Source organism: Podarcis vaucheri (genome assembly GCF_965113315.1).
Source record: "Podarcis vaucheri genome assembly, chromosome: 9".
NCBI classification, from domain to species: domain Eukaryota; kingdom Metazoa; phylum Chordata; class Lepidosauria; order Squamata; family Lacertidae; genus Podarcis; species Podarcis vaucheri.
Window position 1 is genome coordinate 36,668,015 of NC_138767.1, and position 13,824 is coordinate 36,681,838.

At 42.2% G+C, this 13,824-nt stretch overlaps 1 long non-coding RNA gene across 1 annotated transcript; it reads right to left on the reverse strand.

Annotated features, from left to right (window-relative positions):
* Positions 1 to 4,086: 4,086 nt before the first annotated feature.
* Positions 4,087 to 9,862, reverse strand: LOC309540707. Its single transcript, XR_014223406.1, has 2 exons — positions 9,717 to 9,862; positions 4,087 to 5,319 (listed from the first exon to the last, which is right to left on the reverse strand). It is a non-coding gene; the product is annotated as an uncharacterized lncRNA (long non-coding RNA).
* Between the last annotated feature and the right edge of the window lie 3,962 nt (positions 9,863 to 13,824).

The following is a 13,824-nucleotide window of genomic DNA, read 5'->3' on the forward strand; positions in this document are numbered from 1 at the left end:
AACAGTTTATGAACCAAGGTGTTCCTGAAAAGATTTATGTGGGTGCTCCAATCTATTCCATTCCTCTGTAATCCTATTGATTTTAGGACACAAAGGATTTCAGGAGTCAAGTTAAGGCCCACTGTGAATGTTTTTATTGCACAGCTAATTGGATGATGACATTAATTTAATAAGACTTTTAGCAAAATTACAGTTAAGTAGGCCAGAGACCAGGTGTGAATAGGTTTCACTTAGCCTTTGACAAGTATTTTGTGCACTTCAATCGCAGTGCCCCCTAGAGCTGACTAGCTAGTTTGTGGGGGGAAATCTGCAGAAATTAATATTGATTACACACTGACTGTCACAAAGCCTGACAATGCAACAGTGGTTGCTGTAACATGTGGCGACGAAAAGAATACATTCGCTTTACTCAGGGTGTTGCAGCAATTTGCTCCCGGTGTGTAATAGGACATTATTTATTTCCATAATTCAAAGAAAGAAAGAAATACCATTGGAAGGAAAGGGGTTTGAGGCAAGAAATTATTCGTTTTATGCATTCGAATAAGCGTAACTCCAGTGCAAATATGTAATGTTGGTAATTTGTGTGTGTTTTTCTATTTCTGGTTAGTACTGCAGGTCAGAAGCAACATAAGATTCTGGGTTATTCATTTTGTTTCAGTATGTGTGGATGCAATACAGCCTAGTGTCTGTATATAATGCAGTAACATCTGTACAATGTTATTGCAAGGAATGGAGATGTGAGAATCACCCATACTCTGCTTTCCTTTCTCTGGCAGGTCTTTAGCCACTAGCTGGCTACCAGCAGGGTCTTCTCATGGTGGCTGCTGCATATCTTTTCCTCCTCTGGTGCTTTTGAATGGTTTTAAGTTGTTTTGGTTCAGCACTGTTTTGATATAACAACTTATTTAATTGCTTTTTATTAATATTTACAACTGATCGGTGGTTTTGTTTTGTTTAAAGCTCTCTTTTTGCCCTGGGCAAAAAGGTGGGACATGAATAGTAAAATAAGTCTAAAATAAACCATTTAATGAGTGGATTTCTGAGATGTGGCTCCACATCTCAAAGTAGGAATGGAGAAACCTTAGATGAGTTTGTTCTGTTCCGCAGCTGAATTGTGATACCATCTAGCCATGTCACGTTTGAGAAGTGTCACTGGTTCACACTACAACTAGTGAAAACCCAAGGTCAGCGGCAATTAAGATATTGTTGTGAGTTTGAGGGGGGTGGGGGAAGTAGGCTGTATGCTGAGACTCTTCTAATCCCTGGATCCAGGAAGTTAAAATATAAATGTGTGAATTCCTGGTGAGGTGATAGCCTAGGTAATTAAAGGAAGTGGATCTGTGCCAGGTGGTAAATGGGTAGGACCCCCTCCCTCAACTCACTGGTAGTTAGAAAGATGAAGGCCAGAGTGGAGAGTTGAATGATGTGAGCTAGAAGCTGGAAGCAAGGCAGCTGGCCAGGAAGGTAGAGTGTCAGAGCTATGCCTGATTTCTGCTAGAATCCAAGACTATGGTTATGGGAGAAGCAGGATGCTTTAGGGGTGTTGATGCTGTGAACCCCTCCATCATAGCCTCAGGCTGTATATCTATGTAAATAAACTGTATATCACAAAGACACTACAGTCTCCATGTATCCTATTCCAAAGGAAACACTAACACCGCTCAAAGATTGGAGTGGCGTGCAGCAATAACAAACAGCTAAAGCATGGCATCTCTAGTGGCGGTGTATCATGGAAATAACCACCATAGAATGGCAATCAGTGGAGTCCTTCAAGCAACAGCAACACCACCACCCTACAGAGATTTAAGGCTACAATCAGATATCTACTAACTTGGCTGTTAGCTCCATGCTGAGTGATCAGCATGCATAGAACGGATCATCAGGCCAGAGCCAGGATGACTCCTCTTTAGATGAAGACACAGGTGACATGAAGACCAAGGAATTTATGTGGCCTCCTGACTGAGTCACCTCCAGCATCTTCACAGAGCCATTGTCAGGACCGTCTTCAGCAGATAACCCGTGGAAAAGGTTACGGGCTTACCTGTGGCAGCCCCTTTATTGGTGGAGGGGCCAAATTAAGAAAATTTTATCAATAATTGTAATTGTAAATGCTGAGATGAGTAAAGCTGAAAACAAATGGAATAGCATATCAGCATTTTATTGATAAACTACTTGAGAGACCATGAAATATCGGGGGGGGCAGTCTTCAGCTCTTCCCTTCCTTAGCCATCTCACCCCACCCTCAAGACATCACTCCTCCCTCTTGAAAAGTCCGCCTGAATACTGGGTTGGGAAAAGTGATGACACATTCCTGACGCATTGTTGCCCACCCTACGTTCTGAATCCTGCTGTCTGTCTCCTGTTTCTTTGACACACTGGGACATTAAAAAAAAGAGATTTACAGTGTAAGAAACTATCTACTGCACATATAAATGCTATTGGTTACAGAATATGCATGCATGCATATGAAATACCTACCTATATGGAAAGTCTTCTAAAGCAAAGTTGTTGCAAACACCTAAATGTAGACACTAACACACATTCCAGTTTCATATGTGATATACAATAGGCTTGCTGATGTTAGCATTTGGAAACTAATGGTGCTAAAGCTGACAGAGCACTAATTACTAGTTGTACTAGGTGATTGCCTTTTCAAGGATGTGTTCAGTGAGGTACAATTTTGAAACATTAGAGAGTACAGGCCAACATTGGAAAAAGACATATGATGTAAAAATAACCACATACGGTAAGCTCTCAGTATGGTTGTCATAAATGAAATCTGCCTGATTAAGAAAGTTCTGTTTTAATGCTGAAATGTGAAAAGGGCCAGTCGAGGAAAAGGCATTTAGAGTACTACCAAAAAGCAGCACCACTGCTCTGACAGCACCTAAGTGTATTTCAGTGACCTCCTCTGAAAAGGAGATAGAGGCGGGGGAACTAATCACCATTTAATCACTTGCATATGAGTTAATTTGTTGGATGTTTGTTGCCAAAGTGGTAAAACAACGTGTATAAGTCAACGTACAGCTAAGGTGGGATGGTATAAAGCTGGCATTTATTAACTGTCCTAAAATACCTTCTAAAGCAGAAATAGGGAACCTGTGGCTCTCTGTTATTGGACCAAAACTCTCATCATCCCTGACCACTGGCCATGCTGGCTGGGGCTGATGAGAGTTGGAGACCAGCAACATCTGGAGGACCACAGGCTTCCCAACTTTGTTCTAAAATGTGATCAAGTTAGTTTCCAGTCACATTAAGAAGCCCATCTGAGAGCTGGTAACACAGAGGCCTGTGAGCTAGACATTCCTCAGGTCAAACCTTTCCTCATCTTCAAACTCACTGAGGCTGCAATTCTAATCCTATAGAGGAGGCTCCATTGAACACAGTGGAACTTCCTTCTTAGTAATCATGGATTGCAGGGCGGCCCCACCATTAGGCAGAGTAAGGTGGCTGCCTCAGGCAGATGAATTTGGGTGCCATAAAAGGACAGCAAATTGTGATTTAATGTTTATTATTATTATTATTATTATTATTATTATTATTATTATTATTATTGCTGCTGCTGCTACTCCTAGGCTGGGGAGAGGCAACTGTGGGGTTTTCTGACTCAGGTGCTAAAATAATTTGGTTAGACTTGGTACTATGGATCTTGGCTTGGAAGAGGTACTGCAATTGGGTGTTGTGCATCAGCCAGCAAAAAGTATTGGGTTGACCATGATTCATAGGATTGCACAGGAAGTGGCTTTAAGAACTCAGACTTCATTCTATTTCTTGTGTGGGGATAATAAGAATGACCTACACTTACAGGTTGGTTGCAAGGATTACAAATATAATATACATGTGGAGGCTTTGAACACTTGAAATGTGTTATATGAATGCTAGGCATGATTGCCCTGATCCAATTAAATTTAGTTGTGCTGGATGATGCAAACTCTGGACTGTACCACCTGAGACTGAAGCAGGGGCCTCACATTATGAAGTGCTTCTCCATAAATATCCGCATAGAATAATAGATGCTAGGGGAAAGAATGCTAGCCTTCTCCCTAAGATGCTAATTTTCTATGTGTAAGGAATTTTTTTAAAAATATATAAAGAAACATTAAACCACATACCCTCCTCACCTGCAGTTTCAAGTGGCACAGTTAATGCACAAGTTTACCACCCCAGTGACTACTAGGTCAAAGTCCCATCGAAATTTATTTATTTTAAAAAACATTTGCATACCACTGTTTATTTAAAAAAAATCAAGTGGTTTATAACAGAATATAAAACCATACTATAAGTATGCACCCCATTATTTTGTCATGTGATTTAGGCTATTAACCTATGCATGCTTGTGTAATAGTAAGTGCCACTGACTTAAGTAGAACTTACTTGTGACTAGTAAACACATGTAAGGTCAGACTGCTAGCCAAGACATACGTTAGCAGTATTTAGGGCAAAGTTATTAGTAGCTTTTTGTTTGTTTGTTTCCCCTGAGAGCACCTTGCAAGGAAGAACACATCACAGTTACAACAGGCAGAGCAGAATGCCCAGCATTCGCCAACAGAGGGTTCTCTCCTGCTCACCCACAACCCCCTTAATCCACATGTGGTGGGACCCCCCCTCCCCACTTACTGCAAACTTAACCTGTCTCTTCTTTATGAGAATGAAGGGAATTTTCCACTGGTTGAGTGAAGGAAGGTAATTACAAGAAGAGTCAGCATAAGTTTGCATTTTACACAGCCACCTCTCTTCTTGGGACTGGGCAAATTGAAGGTATGCAGGGATCCTGCTTTGAGACACTCTCAAATACTGAGCCTCATTGCTGCCTTGTTAATTTAATTATTTTTACATAAATTTCTATACTGCTTAACTTTTTTTAAAAAAAAACCAACCCACCCACCTACCAATGTAGTGTACAACACAGACTAAAAACAATATAGAATTTGGAATAAAATTAATTGTATTGATGAATGGAGCATACTGTTGGTGTCCCAGCTTACATTTCCTGGCTTACTTTGTTCTTCCAGCATCTGGAACTGGGGTTCCTACCTCTAGAATCTTGAGGCATGGTACCTATTATTTCTGAGAAGACGAATGTTAGTAATATGTCCTACTTGTGCTTCTCTTGTTGTCCTTGGTTACTTGCTTGTGCAAGGTTACTTGCTTGTGCAAAGTGCCCTTTGACCAGAGTTCCCATGTGTGCTTGTTTTAATTTCTCAAAACATCAGGACAGAGAGATGTGGCCCTCTGCCGTGTACCTTGATATATGAGATCTGTGTTTCCTGGCTGTTCAGAGAGTAGATGGTATGCTCAGTCCTGTATTCCCAGTTTGGCCTGGGAAGGAAGTGATAATTGTCAAGTGTTAGTGCTGACTTTTAAAGCCCTAAACAGCCTAGACCCTGAAGGAGCATCTCCACCCCCAACGTTCAGCCTGGACAGTGAGATCCAGATCCGAGGGCCTTCTGGTGGTTCCCTCATTGCAAGAAGTGAAATTACAGAGAACCAGCCAGAGGGCCTTCTTGGGTATTGGAGCTCACCCTTCCATCAGATTTCAAGAAAATAAACAGCTCTTTGACTTTTAGAAGACATCTGAAGACAGCCTGTATAGGAATTTAAAAAAAAAAGTTTGATGTTTTATTGTGTTCTTAATACTTTGTTGGGAGCCACCCAGAGTGGCAGGGGCAACCCAGTCAGATGGGTGACAAATCATCATCATCTGGAACTCTTTCTGTTGGCATAAACGAGAATGTTTTTAATTTGAACCACCCTTTTTACAGGCATCACGTTATGCTGACATCACAGGGAAGGCCTGATCTCTCAGCAAGTTTAGGATTATGAGCAAAGTTCACAGGAACCCCATCATGCTCCAAACCCTTTCATTTTCTTCACCTGAGTCAGTGGTGTCACACTGGTATAGAAGTTGCTCTATCAGCAGTATGTTGCACTGGCTTCTGAATCCTGCATATGTTTGTGTTCTGCTGGTGCAAAGAGGATTTAGCAACAATCTTACTGTCAAGTGAGCGGACATACCTCAGGGACAGGATTGTGCTGCTGTTTACTTTTTATCTTTTGTTAAAGGCAGGACTGTAGGGTGGAGATGCTGAAGAAGATTTACACCCTGTTTCTAGAGAAAGCATACCCTATGTGACACACACACACACACATGTATCTAAGTATGTTGAACCAAAGATGAACTGTTTTAGAAGCTTTGCTTACACTATTTGGTAGTCAAGATAACACCACAATTAATTGGTAGTTGTTGTAGCAATGAGCTTATATATGTTTATAGTCACTTGCTTAGATATAAGCTAATTGGTTTGCTTCCTTATTTGTGGACTTGGGGTGCTGGGCTCTGAGCCCAGGAAGTGGAACTATTTGTAAGGCTTGGGTATTTGCCACCTGCAACCTCATCTGGGCAGATGAAATAATGGGAGGTCCAAGACAGGGTGAGGTACCGTATTTTTCGCTCCATAGGGCGCACCTGACCATAGGGCGCACCTAGTTCTCAGAGGGGGAAATCAAGGGGGAAAAATATGATCCCCCCCCCCAGCTCTGGGAGCAGCTTCTCCCAGACCTTCTTCCTGCTTTTGCGAGAGGTGGGGGAATTCCCCCACCTCCCGCAAAAGCCTACAATTCGGAGAGAAGGGGACAGAAGCGTGCAGCTGGCTTTTCTAGGAGGTGGGGAAATTTCCTCACCTCTCGCAAAAGCCCCCACCTCCCACAAAACCGGCAGAAGCCGTGCGCTCTTTAAAAGGGCTGCACGGCTTCTCCTGACTTTTCTGGGAGGTGGGGGGCTTTTCCCGCCTGCCTCCCCCCGCATTCGCTCCATAGTACGCACACAAATTTTCCCTTGCTTTTTAGGAGGGAAAAAGTGCATCCTATAGAGCAAAAAATACGGTATGTTGCTTTGTATATAAAGAATGTACTGTATGGATATTTACTTGGGCACGGATAAGTCATCTCCTTGCTGCAGAGTGCATCCTGCATCTACAAAACCTAGGAGAACAGGCAGGTTGATTTGCTGTAAGTCTATACCTTATTTAATAAAGAACTAGAACTCATCACTCTGGTGTTTTTGGCATCCTTTTATGGAATACACCAGCCTCCCCAAGAGTTTCCAAATATCATTGGGCTACACATCTCTTGTCAGCCCCAGACTGTAAAGCTAAAGGTCAGGGATGGTGTGGCTTGCAGTCAAAAACATCTGAAGGGCACCAGATTGGGAAAGGATGACACAGTATGGAGTTGGAAGGTAAAATGTAAGTGGCAGTCTTCAACTAAGTTTTACTTAGGGTAGACTCACTGAAATTAGGGTGAATAGCACCCAAGACTTATAGCAGGGAAGGTTCAAGCATTAATTCAAATAACTGAAGCTATGAAGAAAACAGAAATGTAAATATTCTGGATCCTCCTGTACAGCAATATCAAATATGCAGGGGTTTCTTTTTAAATTAGAAAAATATAACAAATATTTGTCACTGAAACATGAAGATAGAATATCTTTCTGTGCCTAAGCAAATCAATGTATTGCTAGTGATTTGAAGTGTGTATGTGTGTGAATCTTCTGAAACAAGGTTCAGTTATTTGAAAATTAAGATACTGCCATTCTTTCAGGAAATCACGCTGATTTCATCTGGGGCTCTGTATTTAATCAATACTGGATTTAAATATATCAAATTATTCAATTACAGCAGCTATGGGGAACCTGTGGCTCTTCACATTTTATTTACTTATATGCAACATAATATAAAAATTTCTAAGTGGTATGCAGAACATTACAGTTATAAAGTCATGTGATAAAAACCAAATGAACATATAATATCAAAACCCAGTAGCATATTAAAACAAATTATTAAAGCAAAATACTGAGCAGCATGATCTAAACAAAATGGTAATGATCAAGGAAAGCCCGCCTGAACAGATGAGTTTTCAGTGGGTGTTTAAAACCTGCCAAAAGTTGATGCCTGAACGGCAGGAGGGAGAGTACTCCATAGGGTCTGTGCGTAACCACAGAGAAGAGAATTGTTGGATTTCAATTCCCATCTGCCCAGCCAGAATGGCCCACTATCAGGAATGATGAGAGTTGTAGCCCAACTCGAGCAACATTTGGAAGGGTCATAAGTGCCCTGTTCCTCTTCTATTGTAAACTATTGTCACTCTAATTCTAAACATGTAATTTGAAAGAAAAAGCAACTAAGTTCAAGAGAACTTTGTAGAGCTCTGTGACTTACACACTCAAGTGGGGAGAGCTTGACTGGTAAATAACAGCGCTATGAGTTTGGGGGGCAGGTAGGTAGAAGGTAGAACTCCCTTCTAATTCCTGGATCCAGCATGGATTCTATTCCTGGAATAGCCAGGCTAGCTTCAAGGTAAGGGGTAATGGCCCTCTAAGGATGGGACATTAAGGTAACAAAGGAAGTGGTGCTGTGCAAATGGGTGGCCCCCTTCCCTCAACTCATTGAGTTGGGAATTGAGTTATGTGAGCTAGAATATAGAAGCTGGTAAACTGCAGCCTGGGCAGCTGAGAGACAGAGCTGTGCCTAATTTTGGTTGAAATCCAAGGCTGTGGTTCTGGGAAAGCAAGGCCCACTTGGGGGGTTAATGCTGTGAACCCTTCCATCGCAGGCTGAGGTTGTATACATATTTAAATAAACACATATACAGTATATCCTAAAGACACCATGGTCTCCAATGTACCTCATTCCAAAGGAAACCAAACCCTGGGATCCCTGGGATCTTGCACCGCTTGGAGACTGTGGTAGTGTAAAACAAAATTCATGCAGACTAGGCCAGGTTCTTGTTCTCTGTATATAAAGCTTATCTACTTAAACAACTTTAACAGTGTCACTATGTGGCTAACCTATACAATTTACTGCATGCCAGAGATCCAGGTGCTACCAGACAGGTTGCAAATAGCTATTGTTAAGACAGTTTCAGTCCACATCAAACAAGATATTAACCTCCAAAGTGCTTGCTTGTGCAGAAGGCTGCAGTAATTAAGTGGCTTATGGCTCTGGCATTGGATGACACAGCCTGGGCTGTTCTAGCTGGAAGGTTAACTTGACACCTAAAATCTAGTGTTAACTCTTCAGGATAACACTGAGGCAAAAAAAAAAAAAAGGAATGTGGATTAAAAACGAGGTGACACATTGCTACATCCCGATAAATATTCTGTAACGGCTGCCCTATAACAGTCCTTGGCCTCTTGCCTATGTAACTGAATTGATGAGGATTATTTCAGGAACCACTAAAATCTGTTTTATGCATATTCCTTTAAGTCAGGATTCATGAAATTGTAGGGCTAAAGACCTGGAAGAAGTGATTGATCATCATCAGCAATGATATTAATATAGGTTCTTACAATCCTTTACTCTCACAACACTCCTGCAAAATGGGCTGCAAGTTTTACTGGTTTCTGTCACTCCTTTTCTTCTTTTTTTAAAAAAAAGTTTGGTTAATCACCTTCCTTTTACCCCATCAATTAACTCATTGGTTCTATTTGCAAAACTTCAGTATGGATTATCATTTGAGAAATTCAAACATAAGGCAATGTAGTCTATATATATATATATCCAGTAGCACCTTAGAGACCAACTAGGTTTGTTCTTGGTATAAGTTTTCGTGTGCATGCTTATACCAGGAACAAACCTAGTTGGTCTCTAAGGTGCTACTGGACATTTTTAAAATTTATTTATATATTTTGACTGTGTCAGACCAACACGGCGACCTACCTGAATCTATAAGGCAATGTAGTTCATTTAACTCAGGGGTCAGCAAGCTTTTTCAGCAGGGGGCTGGTCCACTGTCCCTCAGACCTTGTGGGGGACCAGACTATATTTTGAAGAAGAAAAAAAGAACGAATTCCTATGCCCCACAAATAACCCACAGATGCATTTTAAAAAGGCACATTCTATTCATGTAAAAACAGGCTGATTCCCAGACCGTCCGCCGACCAGATTTAGAAGGCGATTGGGCTGGATCCAGACCCCGGGCCTTAGTTTGCCTACCCATGATTTAACTCTTTGTTAAGGAAAAAGGGGCATCATAAAGATTTTATTTTTCTATGTTACAGTAATAGCACCAAAATACCTCCCTCAAATAAAACAAGGGTATGGAACTTTAATGCACAGCTCCACTGACTGGAACTCTGATTAATCAACAAAAGATTTAGCTGATTATGGAGCCCTAAATTAATCAATGAAAAACGTAGATGATTAATGATCTAACTAAAGTTTGTAGCTGCTACTATTAATTATTATACAGCTTGTGGATTGAGCCAAGAAGCCTTCTTTCAGGCTTAACCCCACGTGTGTAATATGTGGCTATTACTGATCTAACTTTCAGGGTTCTTAAATTACAACAAAATAATGCAAGTGACATGTGCAGAAGTAAGCTTCTTCAATATGTGCTTAAAGGATTGCAGCCTAAGTTTTATATTGGGAAATGAAGTCAAAGCTGAGTCGAAATATGAACCCAAGACTCATAGGCCCAAGCTTACAGGACATCCGCGGGCCACCGTACTGAGGCAGAATCTTCTAACTACACCGTTGTGTTATTTCTTCTGATGCACTAAATCAGTGCACCAGACACATGCCACATGACATAGCCACAGATGGCCTATACACTAATCCCTGCAGAAGTCCCTGCAGCAGACTCAAGGAATCATCAGGTGGTCCAAGACCAGTAGAGAGATGAAATCCACATGTGACAAATATATACCAAGAACTACACAATGTGGTGCCTTCTTGGTTTTTAGCTAATGTCCGAGCTACTTGTGCATTTTCCATAAATCTGGATGTGCATCTTAGAGACGAGATTGGAGAAATAATAGCAGCCATTACTGGATTTTTCTCAAGTATCTCCTAATGAAAGTTCCAGTACACCCAAGGGTACTATTGCCCCAGTTTGGGAATGAGTGCTGATCATTACTTAGAAGTGGCGCGGGTGGGGCGGAGGGAGAGAATACGCAAGCATACATAATTATTTGATCCTTTTCAGAAATGTACATGATCAAGTATCTCTCCGGACAAAACCTGTCCCCAAAGTCCCTAACAACAACCAGATCTGTTCTGTTGTCCTAAAATAGCACTCTCCTATAGGGTGGGCAATGTTTACTTTTAAAAAGTATTTGTCTGTTTCCTTTTTTAAAAAAACAAGTATAAAGCAACTTTAAAAATCCATGCCAGTTAAAACCAATACAAGCTACTCTTATATAATAACAAAACAGAACTCTACTTAAAATAAAATAAGTGGGATGGGCTTGCTGTAGTGGTGACTAGTATGCTGGGAAAATATGCAGAGGTCACACTGAGAGCCAGTGTGGTGTAGTGGTTAAGAGCGGTAGTCTCGTAATCTGGTGAACTGGGTTTGCGTCTCCGCTCCTCCACATGCAGCTGCTGGGTGACCTTGGGCCAGTCACACTTCTTTGAAGTCTCTCAGCCCCACTCACCTCACAGAGTGTTTGTTGTGGGGGAGGAAGGGAAAGGAGAATGTTAGCCGCTGTGAGACTCCTGAAGGGGAGTGATAAAGCAGGATATCAAATCCAAACTCTTCTTCTTCTTCTTCTTCTTCACCTGCTTTCACTGTTAAAAAAAATAAACAAGTAGAAGTGAGCTCTAGCAATAGAATGGATCACATGAAATGATCTTTACTCACACAGCTTTACAAGAATCCTCTACAGAAGCAAATATACACCGTGAGAAAAATGTTTATATATATATTTAAGTGACTTTTATGCAGTTTTTCTCAAGACCACGAGTTTCCCAAGGCAGCTCACAATCAGCAATAATTTATTACATTTTTATTTATTATAAAAGAAGAAAAGGAGTTCTACTTATTTATTAGGTAAACTTGGAAGATAAAGATCTAGCTGAAAGTCAGTTATTATTCTTTTCTGTGAACCGCCCTGAGACCTCCGGATATAGGGCGGTATATAAATTCAATAAATAATAACATTTTCCTAGTAATACTCTTGTAGTCTGGTTGAAGCTCTCTGGAAATTTTATTATTAAGCCTGTTTTGCATACTTTTTCATTTTATATTTACTTGGCCAGTTCACTTATGCATGAATTCTTGTTTTATTTGCTTTTAAAATGCTTTTATACTTTTGTTTAATTGGTTTTAGGTTGTTTTAACGATATTCTTTCTTTTTTATAGTGTACACTTCTTGAAGATTTTTAAAAATCTTAAGCAGTTTATAAATGCTTCTAAATAAATAAATATTTGTGCACCCCATCATTTGATCACTAATGGCTTGATGAGGCACAGCTGAATGTGTGAACATTGTGCTTGAGACAATATAGAACATGCTAGTGCTAGAGGTAATGTAAAATGTATGGCAGTTCCCTCTGCGGTGTGTGTGATCTGTTGATAATAATAATAATAATAATAAATTTTATTTATATCCCGCCCTCCCCAGCCGAAGCTGGGCTCAGGGCGGCTAACAACAATCAAATGGTTCAACATTGTAAAACATTCATTATAAAATTAATTAAATCAAATTAAAATCAAATTAATGGCAACCATCAAGCAAAGTTTTGTGCAGATTGCCAGAGGAGGGGGTCAGGCTGCGCCCTGACAAAAGGCCTGGTGGAACAGCTCTGTCTTGCAGGCCCTGCGGAAGGATGTCAGGTCCCGCAGGGCCCTAGTCTCTTGTGACAGAGCGTTCCACCAGATTGGAGCCGCGGCCGAAAAGGCCCTGGCTCTAGTTGAGGCCAGCCTAACCTCTCTGAGGCCTGGGGTCTTTAGGGTGTTTTTATTCGCAGACCGTAAATTTCTCTGTGGGACATACCAGGAGAGGCGGTCCCGTAGGTACGAGGGTCCTAGGCCGTATAGGGCTTTAAAGGTTAAAACCAGCACCTTAAACCTAAAACCTGATCCTGTACTCCACCGGGAGCCAGTGCAGCTGGTACAGCACCGGATGGATATGATCTCGCAGCGAAGACCCCATAAGGAGTCTCGCCGCGGCATTCTGCACCCGCTGGAGTTTCTGGGTCAGTCTCAAGGGCAGCCCCACGTAGAGCGAGTTACAATAATCCAGTCTGGAGGTGACTGTCGCATGGATCACAGTGGCTAGGTCAGGGCGAGAGAGATAAGGAGCCAACTGCTTAGCTTGGCGGAGATGAAAAAACGCCGCCTTTGTTATAGCTGTAATCTGCGCCTCCATAGAGAGGGAGGTATCGAAGATTACACCCAAACTCTTCACGGATGATGCTGGCACTAATTGCACCCCCGCAAGAGACGGGAGTTGCCCCCTCGATCCCATATCGCTCCGTCCCAGCCAGAGGACCTCTGTCTTCGAAGGGTTTAACTTCAACCGGCTCCCACGTAGCCATCCAGCCACAGCTTCCAGACATCTGGTCAGTGTATCTGGGGCCGAGTCAGGATGGCCATCCATCAACAGATAGAGTTGGGTGTCATCGGCATACTGATGGCAACCCAGCCCAAAACTCCGGACAAGCTGGGCGAGGGGGCGCATAAAGATGTTAAAAAGCATCGGGGAGAGAATCGCACCCTGAGGCACTCCACACACCAAGGAGTGGCGCGATGACAATTCCCCCCCAAGTGCCACCCTCTGTCCCCGACCGGAGAGAAACGAGCGCAGCCATTGAAGGACTGTGCCCTGTATCCCCACGTCGGCAAGGCGGCGGTCCCGGAGTTCGTGATCGACCATGTCGAAGGCTGCTGACAGGTCTAGAAGAATCAACAGCCCCGACCCGCCTCGATCCAGCTGCCTGCGGAGATCATCTGTTAGGGCGACCAGAGCCGTCTCGGTCCCATGACCAACGCAGAAGCCGGACTGGAATGGATCGAGAGCAGATGTTTCATCCAGAAACCTAC